The sequence below is a fragment of the Pogonomyrmex barbatus genome, unplaced genomic scaffold, assembly GCF_055798465.1.
Source record: "Pogonomyrmex barbatus isolate J1 unplaced genomic scaffold, ASM5579846v1 scaffold10, whole genome shotgun sequence".
Classification (NCBI taxonomy): Eukaryota; Metazoa; Arthropoda; class Insecta; order Hymenoptera; family Formicidae; genus Pogonomyrmex; species Pogonomyrmex barbatus.
In genome coordinates, this window is record NW_028297099.1 from 4,026,069 (window position 1) to 4,040,835 (window position 14,767).

The 14,767-nt window shown below is 36.3% G+C and overlaps 1 protein-coding gene and 1 long non-coding RNA gene across 2 annotated transcripts in view; both read left to right on the forward strand.

Annotated features, from left to right (window-relative positions):
* Ten-a (Teneurin-a transmembrane protein) overlaps positions 1-14,767 on the forward strand; it is a 426,087-nt gene that overhangs the window by 174,754 nt on the left and 236,566 nt on the right. The gene's annotated exons all lie outside the window — the stretch shown is intronic.
* Positions 9,037-14,767, forward strand: part of LOC148937874 (uncharacterized) — a 42,901-nt gene continuing 37,170 nt past the window's right edge. The window contains exons 1-2 of the long non-coding RNA XR_016137894.1: positions 9,037-10,642; positions 10,719-11,225. This is a non-coding gene — a long non-coding RNA (uncharacterized LOC148937874). The remainder of the gene's footprint in view (positions 10,643-10,718; positions 11,226-14,767) is intronic.

Below are 14,767 nucleotides of genomic sequence, written 5' to 3' on the forward strand. Positions count from 1 at the left end.
CTTCGTCCTAACCACCCCTACCGAGTTTCCTCATTGTGGTACTAAGCGACATAACTCAAACTGTCCTCGTGGTACCGATGCGAGGCTTGGATTTAGCGCGAGATCTTATCGTCCAGACAACAATAGCGCCGCTGCCTGAGAGAACTGAAATACTTATCGTCTTTGCTTGGCTTGTTTGAGAATTTATAAGATGTTCACAGATTGAAACGAGAGACCGTCTTCACTCACGGCAATGTGTCACAAAATTTTTTATCTATAGAAATATGCAAAAGAGCAGTGTTCCATGCAATATATTTGAATGATAACAATCTATAGCAATTATAATAATCTATATCAAAATCTAAAATATTATATAAGTTTTATATTGTTTAACAAAGAAAAGATCAACAGCATTTTCAAAAACAATTATAATTGTATATTAGATTGTTGAAAATTGAACTGTGTATTTCCGCAAAGCGTAATATAAATGTAAATTTGGCTATCTAAGAATATTTATTTGACGTTGAATGGAAATAATTTAAATGTGATCATCAAATTATTCTCATTTATTTCCAACTTATCAATAGATACTGGCCAAAATAAAACCGCGACGCTACAAATGCGCTACAACAATACACACCCTTACGAGAGATATGGAAATAGCGGGAGTGGCATTAAGGCCACATTTAATGCGGTGCGCTTACGCATTGCGATTATCGAATTTACGCCTTGAATCGAATATTAGCTTCCGGAAAAATATTGCAACGGCGGAACACCCACTTTCGGCTGAAAGCAATTTTCAGCTTAAAGGCTTCCACGGCTTTTATAGCGTCGATATATTTTTCCAATAATATCTCTGTACGCGGACGACTGCCTATGGCGCGAGCGATGGCGCGAGGAGGTTCGCTCGCGGAATGTGGAAACGAGATAGAATAGTTTACAATCAAAATCCAGCCAGCGAAGCAGACTCTTAAGCAACCTCCATCTCGCGGTTAAAAGTGAAATCCAATTTCCGCTAACGGAGACTTTTTCTTAATATAATAACCAACTTCCGAGCTCCGCGACCACCTTGAGAGCGCGGAAACTCCGATATTCTGCGGAGCGAAGGCCGCAAATATTCAAAATACGCGATAATCGAATTTCGATGGATAAATTAACGGGCAAAGACGTCCGTTCGCGATTTCGCGATTTGTTGCTCGAGAAGAGAAAACTGCGATCGGATTTAAATAGGATGAAATGAGCATATTTAAAGTAAAATATTTCATTCGTGAAAACAGTTGATATCATATCTAGTCGCGTTCAATTTATATCGCTGCCGAAACATTCCTGGCGTGTTCGTCAGTTGTTAACCGTTATATTCAACTTTTCCGAAAATCTTATCGTATTCGTGTGATATCTCTTTAGCTGAGCGCAATCGGTGCTTCGTGACTTCAACGTGTTTAATAATCGACTCGAATTCGAGGGACGAAGCTAATGAAGCTGTGATATCAAAAAAAGAAGAAATCATATATTGTTATACATTTAATTCTGGAATAATCGCTCTAGAAACTGAAACAAGAATTCTGTAGACTCATCGAATATGAATATTAGTAAAACAATGATAAATGGAAAAAAGAACATCTTAATATTATTACAAATAATTTTCCTCTACAAAAATCTCTACAAAAATAAATTAATAGTAGGATAATGACTTCTCGTTAGTTTGTTTCAAAAATCGCAGAATAATTATTATCCTATTATTAAAATATCTTTATGAATATGATATTATAAAATGACAAAAATCCCAAAGCTATGGAAAATTTACTTGACTTGAAAGAGAACATTAATTTTCATTAATGTCGCTATTTAGATAAAAGTAACCGTTTCATTCACTATTTCAATTTGAAAGTATATATGGACAATTTACCTCTTGTCGTACAATTATATTACGAATGTTTCAATAATAGAAAAACCCAACGATTTAAAAATACGATATTAATATATATTTTAAAAGCTTAAATTTAAAAAAACGTGTGATTAAGTTATTTTTACTCGATCATCGTAAATTGGAACACTGTTGTTATTTTAAATTGGAAATAATTTCATATTTTATAAATAAATCAAAAATACATCGGACCCCGACACTTGTTGAACATGTAAATTTTGTGAGAAATTTTTGGCACCAGTTCCTCATTTTTAGAAACGCGCAAAAAAGTTACATTAATCAATACAAAGCAACAATCCGCTATAAATAAATGAAGCAATGATGTGGCATTAATAATTTGGAGCGTAGGAGAAATAACATTTATCGGCTGACGTTTTAAGCAGAAGTGACATCGGAGGCCAATCAATTACACGATATAGAATCCACTCTCACACATCCTCTCTTTCCATCTCTATATCGAGATCGCGTACCGATTTCATGAAGAAAGTAAATTCGAAGCTTATGATATTGGCATATAGCTGAATGCACATGAGCCGGCAAAACGAATCATAATACGAACATGCCGATGCCCCTTATGTAATAACGGAGAAAGTAATAGCACTTTCCCGACCGTTTGCGATATTATATCAGTTCTTCGTCTACGCGATACTCGAGTAAAAACGCGAAGTTATCTTTAGCACGCATTCCCATTCCCGGCGTTTTCGCATCGTCCCATGTGAGTAATATTTGCAAATAGCGATGATAGCAGCCGATGCTGTTTTTACGTGCGTCGTTCTACGAGTGCTTGCGTTCGAAATTATTTACTATTGATTACTCGGCACGATAACTTCGAAATACATTTCAGTATAATGCCACCTGCAATTTTACTCGAGCTACTGAAGAACATTTAGACGGCATGAATTAAATTTGTGAGTTGTGAGTTAATTATTAAAACGAAAAAAAGCCGCGGTTAACTCACACTGCTCCATAAATATTCAAATTACTGATAACTCGATCTCTTTCCTGCTTTCTCTTTCTCTCTTTCTCTCTCTCTCTCTCTCTCTTTCTTCTCATTTCTCGCCGCTTGGACGTTTATAAACCTCAACGAGCTTCTCGCCTTTTGATTCACTTTTGTTTGCAAATCTCGCGAACGCAATTTAGGTGAATCATTTACGCCAATGAATAAAGTTCGCGACGATTAAATTCGCAGATCAAGCCGTTAAACGACGGGCTTCGCTCTCATCTCCTTAAAAACTCGCACAGGAGTTAATACACTCTCGATAATGTATTAATTGAATGAAAAAACGTGCTGTTTTAACAAACCATCGAAAGTGTACGTACTTAAAAAAATGTAAAGTCTACTCTCGGGGATTGATCCGATCGTCTAACACGACACGTCGTTTTTCTTCCTCCGTTAACATAATATACGGGTACAGTATTTAACATTAATTAGAACGAGTAACTCCAAATATTCGCATACAAAGATACTATATAAAAGGATCTGTTCTTTTTTACAATAAAGCATAAATTTATTCGCAGTCACCGCGGGGGCCAGGGCAGCCGACTTAATACAATTAGTAACGTTTCAGGAAGATTACAAAGGAGTTAACAGGTCCAGCACGATACGGAGAGGGGGAGGGGGAGGCGCGTTTTAAATAACGATTAGAATGAACTATTACGCGCTTATCGCGGGTTACATAATGTTCCGTTAGTAACGATCATAAGTTGCATGCGGGAAACCGACAGAATCCCAGAGGCGATGGCGTGACCATATCGCGTTATACCACAGGTGCCACACGTGCGATCGTATGCGCATACGGACGTATACGTCTCACACATACATACACACGCGCGGCGCACACATATGGCACATTAAGTTCCGCGGGTGTTCAGTGAGCTTCGTGCCGCTTTCTACGGATCAGCTTTATGTACGAATTTCGTTTGCGCGAAAACGCGCTCGCGAGGGTGAAAGATTTTGCCTACTCACGAATAATCTTCGCGAATGCCTGAAAGCGCTATGAAGAGAGCGAATGCGCATTATGATTTAGCGAAATGGGATATAAAGTTCCCCGTGGCTGCATGAAACAAAGGTCTTCCGGTGCTGAATAGTGATATTACGTTACGCGTTACACGATATCACATTATTGCTGCTATTTCATAATTTTAAGATACTAAGCCAATGAAAATTATAATTCAGAGGCAAATATTTAATAAATAAATTTATATCGTTAAGATATGTATTAAAAAACTTGATAGCACACACAACTAGTCGATACAGCGAGCTTCAAAAGGATTATGAAGTATAGCGTAAGCAATAATCCCTTATTATTAAATACTGATATTTTGTGATTGCGTATCAAATATCGAAGAATATCGGTGCAACGGTGCAGTGAGAACGCGATTCCATGGCGGAAAATCTGTCACTGCGCGCTTTCAGAAGGCAGGCCAGATAATCTGTATCGAGCGTTCACATCTGCGATTGCTCTCGGGCGTTCCTGAATTAATATTCGTTGGCTTATTTCATTTCGCGTCCGTTCGAGGTGTTGCGTTCTTGAAATTCTCGGCAAATTGTCCTCACGTAGCTCCCCCTATTCGTCCTTTTTCTCTTTCTCCCTTCTTTTTTTTCTTCGTATATTCTCGCTCCCTCGCTGGTCTCTTCATATTATTTCCGGTGATGGTCCCTCGGCCGTTATTCACATTCTGAAAACCCACCCCCGTATACGGCTTACGTTACGCTATTGGCCATCCCATGCGGGATAATTAGCAAAAATATCTGCGGCATCGACGTCATGATAATAATTGCGAAACGTATGGCGCTAGTCTACGAGAAGCCGGCTGCTTTCACGTCTCTTATGGCGAAAGTATTTATATAGTACATTACGTTTATATAGTCGCGTAAAGATGGCGAGCTTGGAGAATCTGAGCCGTCGGGGATATTCGAGGAACGCGAGCTATCGTTATTGCTCGTTATTTCTTTTTGTCCTTTCGTAAGTCTGACTATGCTGGCGGTTGACATTATATTTCATTAATGCATTATTAGATATCTCCCTCCATATATGTAGGTATAGGCAAACTCTTTCATTGATGAAAGGAGTTTTCCTGCAATCATATCTCCGCAATTTTCTATGATATATACGCGTAATTTCTTTCTATGTGAACATTGCACATAATCGTTACGTAATTCTTGCTTTGTGGCTTTGATTACTTTGACAAATATTTTAGGAAGGATTCTATAAGATTAGTTTTAAAATATGTGCATTTTATATATAACAACTTAAAATATAAATAAATAAAGTATTTCTAGCGTTCTCTTTTCATAAATTAAGAAAATTTTTCGCTTTTTCAAGTATCAATACATTTAAATATGTCTCAAAAAATGTCTGCTTTTGCCACTTTCTTTGCAACGATGAAAATTCACTCGAGAAGAGTATGAAGAGGTTGTTTCAAGCTTAAAGAGACCGCGGTGTAGCGGCCATTAGAGTAATCTACTTATTTAATACTTCGCGGACTCGGCGCACCATTAATTTCGCTAATTTCCGCAGCCATTATGCATGTAACACGTGCAAGCTTATAATGAGCTAAGCTTCGAACAGTATTAACGAGGAGACGCCCTTTTATCGATTACTACCCTCACTGATGTTCCTCGTCCGCTTCACGATCGCTTAGAATAAGAACGCCCTCCATCAATATCTCAGTCCGTCTCCGCAATTCGTCTCCGAGATGCTCATTAGGCTACGGGCGAACTAACGATCCGATCGTCGCAAATAAATCGCAGATAAATGGACTTCCTATACATTCTTAAGTTTTATCATTTGATGGATTGCGTGGATATAGAAAGCGAGAATTGAAAAACACGATAATCGATTTCCAGCATATTATACGTCATTCAATTTAATTTGACTCATTTATAATCCGTTAAACTAACTATAATCCGAGTAAAAATACTTATTTTATATTTTCGTATTATGCAATTGTGCCCGTTTCCACCGTCAGTGACGACAGCAAAATTACATACGAAAGAAAGCCGAGCGGTTTCTTTTCAGACTGTAGCCCGTTAAAGTTTCATGTACGAGAAATCGCGCCGAGGCGATTTCAAGTATGCATAGGTTAATCAAAAAGCCGAGTGCAGGGGGGGGGGGGGTGAAAAAGGCCGCGGCATGCTACGTTCGATTCCCGACTAAGGCTCGCCGGGGATTCGTCGAGACCCCTTGAAACTACCTGTCTGCCCGGGATACGATCGTTGCCAAGCCGGCTGCCACAGAATTTAACACCGTCGGTGGCGCGCGGCCGCTGGTAAATGGCGTGTGTAGAAGTTAAAATATAATGGCGATGTGTGCGGCACACGGGGTGGCGCACCGCAGCGCGCGACGAGGGTAGAGCTATGCATAGCAGATTATTTCGCCGTCTCGGCGAAATAAGGTATCGGCACTTTTCCACAACACCGACAGCCGAGATGAGAGCGGCAAGCTTCTCCCGGGAGGACCTCTTTAACGTTACCGTCAACGACTTGGGAGTAGACTGCCTCCCTCTTTTAATGAATATTTACGGAGAACGCATATCGGAGGAATTTCGCGACCTGCTACGCTCGACACGTTAGACGTCTCCATGCAAATAGACCTCGGCGCAATGACATTGTAGTAGAACGGCACGCTTTTGCAAGCAAAAGATTAACACATGCCAATCTCTTCCTTGCATAGTATGTTAATTTGCCAGCTACGTTCTCGCACATCTCCCGCCTTTCTTATGCATCGGAAGTGTATACCTGAGAATTAATTATAGATCACGTGCACATACGTGGATCACCAGGCGCTCTCGCCTAACCAAATCTAAATGATATTTTAATATTTAAATTCATTCTACATTCGCATATCGCGCGCCCACGTTTTCTGTTAATAAAAAATGAAACGACGGTCTTTTGAAAAAATAAACTGATTAGTTTAAGCCGTTATTTCAAATGGCTTTACGAGTAAAATGCAAACGTAAATTTTCATGTATAAGTGACGCGAGATGCGCGCTTTACAGGCTTTAGCCATGTGTCCTAATTTCCACGTAGATACGTGTTAGCATCGCTGGCTCAGCTTACGAGCTACATTCAATCTCCCGGTTCTTTCGCAGCTGATCTCGTAGCAGATCTAGTTGCTAGAAACTTTGCATATCGTAGAGAATTACGTTAACATTAACGATCTCGTGATGACCCTACTCATTCTGAGAGAATAGCGAATTAGCTTGAATTTAACATACATTTATATCAAAGCTGTATCGTATCTACATATAATATCTACATATAATATAAATTGTATAATACATGATGTGTGATAGAAATTACGTTGCAGCTTTCATTGTAAGACAGTTGAGCGCACACGTGTTATGCTCTCCTATCTTATTTGTCAAAAAGAAACAGAACGTGAATATATATGCGAAACAATAATTTAATTTCGCATTAATATATTATTATATATATTATTAATTTTACATTAACGTATTAATTTATTTCATGATTATATAATTATAATACGCAGTATATCAACACTATTAAACAAAGGTGATATTTAATTAAATATGCATATGTATATACGTATATACGTATATATACGTATGCAAGTGTTTACTTTATCAGAATAAAGATACTTCATATTACTCTTTCAAACACATAATCAATCGAATATTTTTCGACTTGTACATGTTAAACATATATAGAAAGCCGTATATACCATGTTAGACACACAGAGGATAACGCCAGAAATTTGTTTCCGCGCCTCTGCAAAATTTCCTTGAGACAGTCGCTTGGAATTCGCAATTGCTGGAGCGTGCGCGTGCATTTAAATTTGCAAATTAATCGAGAACATGGCGGGACGGATATCTCTGCACACGCGAGACATCCGGTATCGAGTTACCGGATGTTTGCGCGCCGCGTTGTCACCGAAAGACGTCGCACTGTTGCGTAACTCCGCTACGCGGTGGCGGATAAACGCGGAGGCTGCTTCGTAGACCGCGATTACCAATTTAAGGAGCTCTTCTTCCCTCATACGTATGGATTTATTCTCTCGGAAGATATTGACATGCAAATTCGCTTCTCGCGTGTATACCGGATACACGTGTGTTATATGTGCGTGCGTACGCGTATCCAACGCGGTGCCATAGAAATACGACGAGATAATGTGCAGAGCGAATTATTGCATTGTAAGATTTCATTCTCTTGTCATCCGACATTATATTTATCTCACCTTAGAAACGTACAATTGATTTATAAAAATATTATTTCATCTTCAAATTTGTGAGCGTACGTTGTGTAATGTGTATGTTGTGTAATTTTTATGATAAAAGAAATGTATCGTTATTTTTAAAATTACGAAATTAAAAATATATATATTGTTTAATTAATATAATATTTTGTTTAAATAAATTTTTATTTCTTCAAACAAACGGTACCTTTAATGGTTGCGAAATTTTCTTCTACAAATAGTCTATAATTTTAAAATAATAATAAAAACATAATTGTTTCTTCTTACATTTTTCTTTCTCCGTAATATATTTGCAGATTTTAAGATTGTAGAGGATTGACGACACGTTCGTCCGTTCGTAATAAAATGAAAGGGGGAAGGCTGGGATGTGTCGGCCAGAGGGGTGACGCATCCCCTAGGCAGTACCGGGGAGAAATATTCCCTGCTTTCACGCTCTAACGATATAATAAATCCCGTGATGTTCACGTTGCGTCCGCGAAGTGCTCCTTTAATTTGCGAACCGCGTTTAACTATGTAGCGAAAGTAATGGCCTTGCTTTGATTATCATTCGTATCTCATTGAAAATATAATCCCGGTCCTTATCCACGTAAATATTGTTCTCATTAATTCACACACACAGACACACACACACACACACACACACACACACACACATGCGCGCGCGCGCGCGCATATATACATATCATATATATATATATATATATATATCTCGAAAATAACGGGCATTCAGAAATGAAATTATGTGAACACACACGCAGGCAGTTCCATTTCTCTCAATTTCCGAAATATCAAGTTACTGTTGTCTTACCAACGTTTCGACTTCGCACGTTCTACGGCTGCGGTGTATCTTGGCATTGTGTATTGTTAATACAAGAAGTCCGCACAGGAATTGTATCGCCGACTATAACATAAATATTGTTTCACATATCTATCTACGACGGGAAGCAAACGACTTCGCATAGTGAATCGTTACTTCGCATATTCCGTCAGTACCATCGCGCTGTCATCATCGCTGTCGCGCTTTCGCGATTGCTACCACCGCCGCCGTCGTCATCTTCATCGTCGTCGTTGCATCCGTGTTGCGTCTATACCTACCTCGCATCGCGTCGAGGCACTCGGGCCAGGAAGTCGCGTCTAGTTCACTAATGGGATTTACATCTTGGCTCACTTCAGGCAGCCGGCGAGATCCATGACGCATCTTCGAGACACGGAGCGACGACATCTGCCCCAACCGTTTGACAAACTAGATAATAATAATTATCGCGACCTAGTCTCCCTTCCGACGTGTTATTTCAAGAAATGCGCGAATCGTAGTTTGTCAAGCGTGCGAAACTGGCAAGTCGAACAACTTTCCTATTCGAGGCTGCTCTTCGAGGTGTGCGTTGCACATCTCTATCGATTGCCAAGGAAAATGCTAATTAATTCACGCTCTTCCTAATGAAAATACGCTTGAGATAACGCATACTCATCAAAGAGAAATTGTTTCATTTCTTAGTTTCATTCGATATATGCAACACTACTAAACAAATATTTAATTTCTAGAGATGTCGAGAAACAGCAAGAAAGATAAATATAGTAAATAATTTTTAATTAAATAATTAAAATATTTAGTTACATTTTTACATGTAATAAAAATTGAATTATAAAACATTCTCCAATTTAAAAATATTTATTTAATAGATAATATAAAATTAATAAATACATATTATAGAGATTATAGATAATCCAAACAAAACACATAATAATTTTGGCTGAGATTACAAATAATTTTTATTAATTTTGTAAAAAATCATTTAACTTTAATATTCTTAATAATTTTCTTAATAATTTAGTACGCAGCTATAAATATTAACCGAACTTCAATGAATGAAATAATCGAAGTATTGATAAAAGCACATTTTTTGTAATAATACTTCTAAGTAGGAAAATTTAATTATTTTACAATTTAGAAAATTGCTTGGATTATAATCATTAAAAAATCTTTCTATTGATATAGCATTCTATAGAAAAATAATTCAAATAAAGTCTATAAGCGTACGCTAATTGCAAGAAATTAAATTGGATAATATCAACATTCGTCGGCGAAACGCTGACATTTCGGTGTTATCGCGCAAAAGTATTAGACTGTTCCTACTATATTCATGTTCGGACATTTAACAATCGCTTGCATGCACTCTGCTTAAGCAGTCCTCTTTTTGCTGGCATAATCGCCAAAGCCCCGTGAAGCTCAAGAGACGGCGGTCCGCCTTTTGCTTTTCGCGCGCGAAGGATTAACTCCGTTCGTCCGTTCTGCGCGAGCTTTTTCGTCCGCATGCGGCCGAAAGGGCGTACGGCCGGTAAAGGAAAAAAAAAAAAGATACGGCGAAGAAGAAAGGTGGATTAGAGAGAGAACCAAGGAAATAAAAACGGAGAAGAAGAGTTGCGTGGGGGAGACAGCCGAATGAGAGATGTTGAAGGGAGAGGGACTAGTAGGAAAACGAGCAAATTCACGTTTCTCCGTCGTATGTGCGTCGCCGCGGTAAAGTATTCAGCCAACCCCCTTCCCCTGGAGAGCAGTCCGTGGCAACCCCCCCTTTTTCCTTTTCCACTTACAGGGCATATAATTCCCCCTGCGCTCGTGCATCATACACTCACTTATTTTTGCGCTACAATGAACCAGGCGGACGTGGTGGTGGTGGTGGGTTAAGCTCAGAGGCGGTTAGCAGCACCGCTGGAGAGAAAGAAAGAAGAAGAAGGGCAAAGTACAAGGGATGAATAGAGCGAGAGAGAAAGAGAGAAAGCGGGCAAGAAAGGGGCGAGAAAGGAAGCGCGACCCTACGCCCGGATAAATTATTACTTTCGTCCTTCGTGAAGCAATATCTGTGCTAATAGGAAATCACGAAGGGCTTCTGGGCCTTCCCGCTTTGCGCGCCCTATCGTTCTCTCCGCGAATTCCCTTCGCAACGAAGCCAGCCAACCGGCGACAGCGACGACGAAGCGCGAAGAAACGATCGCTATTCTTTTCATTGCGGCAGTAAAAGCGAGGTGAGAGATTACGATCGTCGGGCTAAGTGCGATGGCTTCTATTCACGACGACTTCGTGGTGCGTCAGCTCGCGACAGGTAAGGAGAGTCAACGTGGCGATAAATGCGCGCGGATCGCATCAATAAAAATCGCATACGATCGTAATTTACTGATATAGAAGCATTATTGCAGAGCTTGCGTATTTTTTCACTAATTACTATATCGAGATTACACAGAGTCTCATTATATAATACCTATTAAATATCTGTTTTAATATCTGTTATAATATCTATTATAATAAACAATTGTTAGAATAAAATTGTTAGAATAAATAATTCTATATATTACAAAACATGTATTCAAATTATATTTAAATCAGTGAGACTTTCAAAATGAAGAAGCGAATTCCAAGAGAATTTACGCTCAACGTTAACGATATTCGAATTAGATCATTATTATATAAAGAAAGACCCTCATCGTTAAAGATTATCATTAAAGAGATACGAAGCTCTTCCATCATGTTAAGGCATACTATCCGTATTATTTGCAAAAATGAATTATCATTATTCTTCAAAAAAATAAGCGTTGATTAATGAATACGAGTCAATTTCGCCGCTCGGAATATTCAGTGAAACAAGTCGCCTTGATATAAATCTGATAAACTCATACTTACCCAAGTTATTAATGTTTATTGTAACATGCATCAATGTATTTGGTATCATCTAGAACTAGTCGCGACTTCGTTTCGAAAAGAAAACGCGAAGATACGCGGATCGATACACAACACTACCCACTCGCACGAGTGTTGGCGGCTGAATGATAGCGCGCTACGCAGGACGTACGCAATATCCGCCGGTTATAAACAAAGTATCAAGGCCACATACCACTGTCTCGCTATTTTAAATATAAACATTTCAACATCTAACAAATTAAACATTATAAGATAATATCTTTCTATTAAGCTTTGCGCACAATTGAGGACACGACATATTAGGATTAGGAGTAAATATTAAATTTTGGAAATGAAAATTCGGCATAACATTAGTTAATATTAGTATAGTATAATATTAGTTAATATTAATTGTATGAGATTTTAGTGGCGAGATTATATAATATGTGACGTAAATATTTTATAAAAAAATATGTAATATTAAAAAATAAATGGCGCGCGCGCGCGAAACGCGCGCTTTGTAATGTTCTAGTTTTATAAAAAATACTTAGGAATATTTTTACAAATTACAATGTATTATCATTACGAAGAAAACATTTTATTTCCAGGATTTCAAGTTACGTTAAATGAAGATATATATATATATATATATATATTTTTTTTTTTAATTGAAAAATAGAAAGATTTTTTTCGTTTAAAAAGATCTTTACATAAATTAATATCTACTTGTTCTTTATTAGTCCATTTTAAATTTTCGCGATGAGTAAAATTGATCTCTCTTATGATCTCCACCAAGAAAATGTAATTTTAATATATCAACAAAATAAAATTATCTTGTCACACAAAAATATGGTAATTTATTTTTTTAATTTGTAAAAATATGGTAATTTATTTTTTTAATTTGTTATAAATCAATTTCGTTCTTTTCGGAATAGAATTTGAAAACAGAAATAATCTATTTTATTTTTCAATCACAGAAAATAGATTATAATCTCCACAAACTTAAATTTAACATTAACTTTAATAATTTTTTATAATTAATAGTTTATTTAATAATTTAGTACTTTTCTTTTTATGGTTTTCTCAATAATTTATTATTCTTTTGTGATCATATTGTATTTAAAATTCAAGTTTAAATTAAAGATTAAAGTCAAAAAAGATTAAATTCAATGCAAGAAATTAGCTTGCAATTTCAGATTTGAATTCTACATAATGTTATTAATTTTTAATTTTAATAACTTAAAAATTTATTGTATCGACATATCATTTCTCGACTTAATTAAATCTTCAGTATGCAATATTAAAATATCACATCGTTTTTATGTCTGTGTTGAATTTACGACATTCTGATTATAAAATTTATTTAATCAACAAATTTTTTCGATTTCGATTCTTATTTAAATATTTATAGATATTGTTTTAAAAAATACTACATGTATTTGTTATGATTATAATATAAAGAAGAATCTTTTATCGATTTTAATAAAAATCTAATTCTCCTTTTAATATTCAGGTTTGTTCATACGAATTAAATATTGGATATATCAGGCAAAAGCTAAAGGCAATGAATTAATATCGAGGAATCTGCGCGCATTTTATTAACATTCCAATACATTCAATTCAATATAATCGTAGATATATATCTTCATTATTTCTCTTGCAAAATTTGAATTATATCTCATTTGTAAACAACGTGATTTGGTTGAATTAATTATTTAATATTCCTATACGATTGACGTTTACATCTGAGGAATTTCATTACACACCACCGGCTGACATAGCGCAATAAACGATGACATTTGGAAATAAAAGTTCTTATTATTTACTAGTAGAATACTTATAGAGAGAGATTAAATTACCTCATTCAAGATAGTTTAATAAATAAACTATAAATTTTATCCACGGCGCGACTTATGATTCACAATGTTGAGAGCAAAAAATTCCTTAATAAATTAAAACCATTACTTAAATTAACAGTATCTTTAACAGAATAAGTCTTTAATAAAACAATAATCCATGTCATGTAATAAGAAATTCGTCTAGATTTTTATAAACTATATTGTCGATAAAACTCGTATAAATCACGTATATTTTTAATGTGACAAATAAAAATTCTTATTTTGTTGTTGACACATATTTTGATATTTTGCAAGAATAAATGTATTATATAGAACATATCTTTTTATGTTATAGAATAAATTTTCATGTTATGAACGAATATTAAAAAATATTTTGTTTCAATAAATTCCAGTTTTTAATTGAGTATCATGAGAGATGCCATTAAGTATTATTTAAAATTTATTTATCCGGATACACAATCATATGATTTATTACTTATTCGTTACCAAATTAAAGAATACATTTCTATTTTAATACCATCATGTATAAAACATGTTCGTTAAAGCCCTTTAATAATGATATAAAAATTATTCACATAGCTGTTCCGCATAGATTGGAAAAATTACTACCATTATATGTAGTTATATCCTTCGTTTCCACGTTTGAAATAATAATGAGAAGTGAATGCATTAATAATTTGCTAGGGCATCATTTCGATTGTGATTAAAAACGTTATTTCTTGGGCGTTTAATAAAAAGCTAAATCCTCTGACAAAGAATCAATAGTTGAGTACAAAAGAACCGCCATTGGCAAATTGCGAAATGTCGAAATAATTTCCCGACTGAAATCACTGGATGAGCGTCTACTGGCTACTCAACGAGTGACGAATCACTGCCTGCCCGTGCTGTCACGAAGCAGTTTTTCCATTCGTATACCCGCAGGAAACAGCGGAAAGCGTGGAGATAACTAGTTGCGCTTGTATACTTTGGGAACAAAAAACTGATAAAAGTCAGAACGCGAGCAACGAAAGGGAGACGAAACGAGATCCTCGCCCTGTTATAGTCCTTTCTTGTTATAAATCTAAAGTGTATTAAAAGAAATTGCTTCAAGTCTATCAGGTTTCGCTTGATA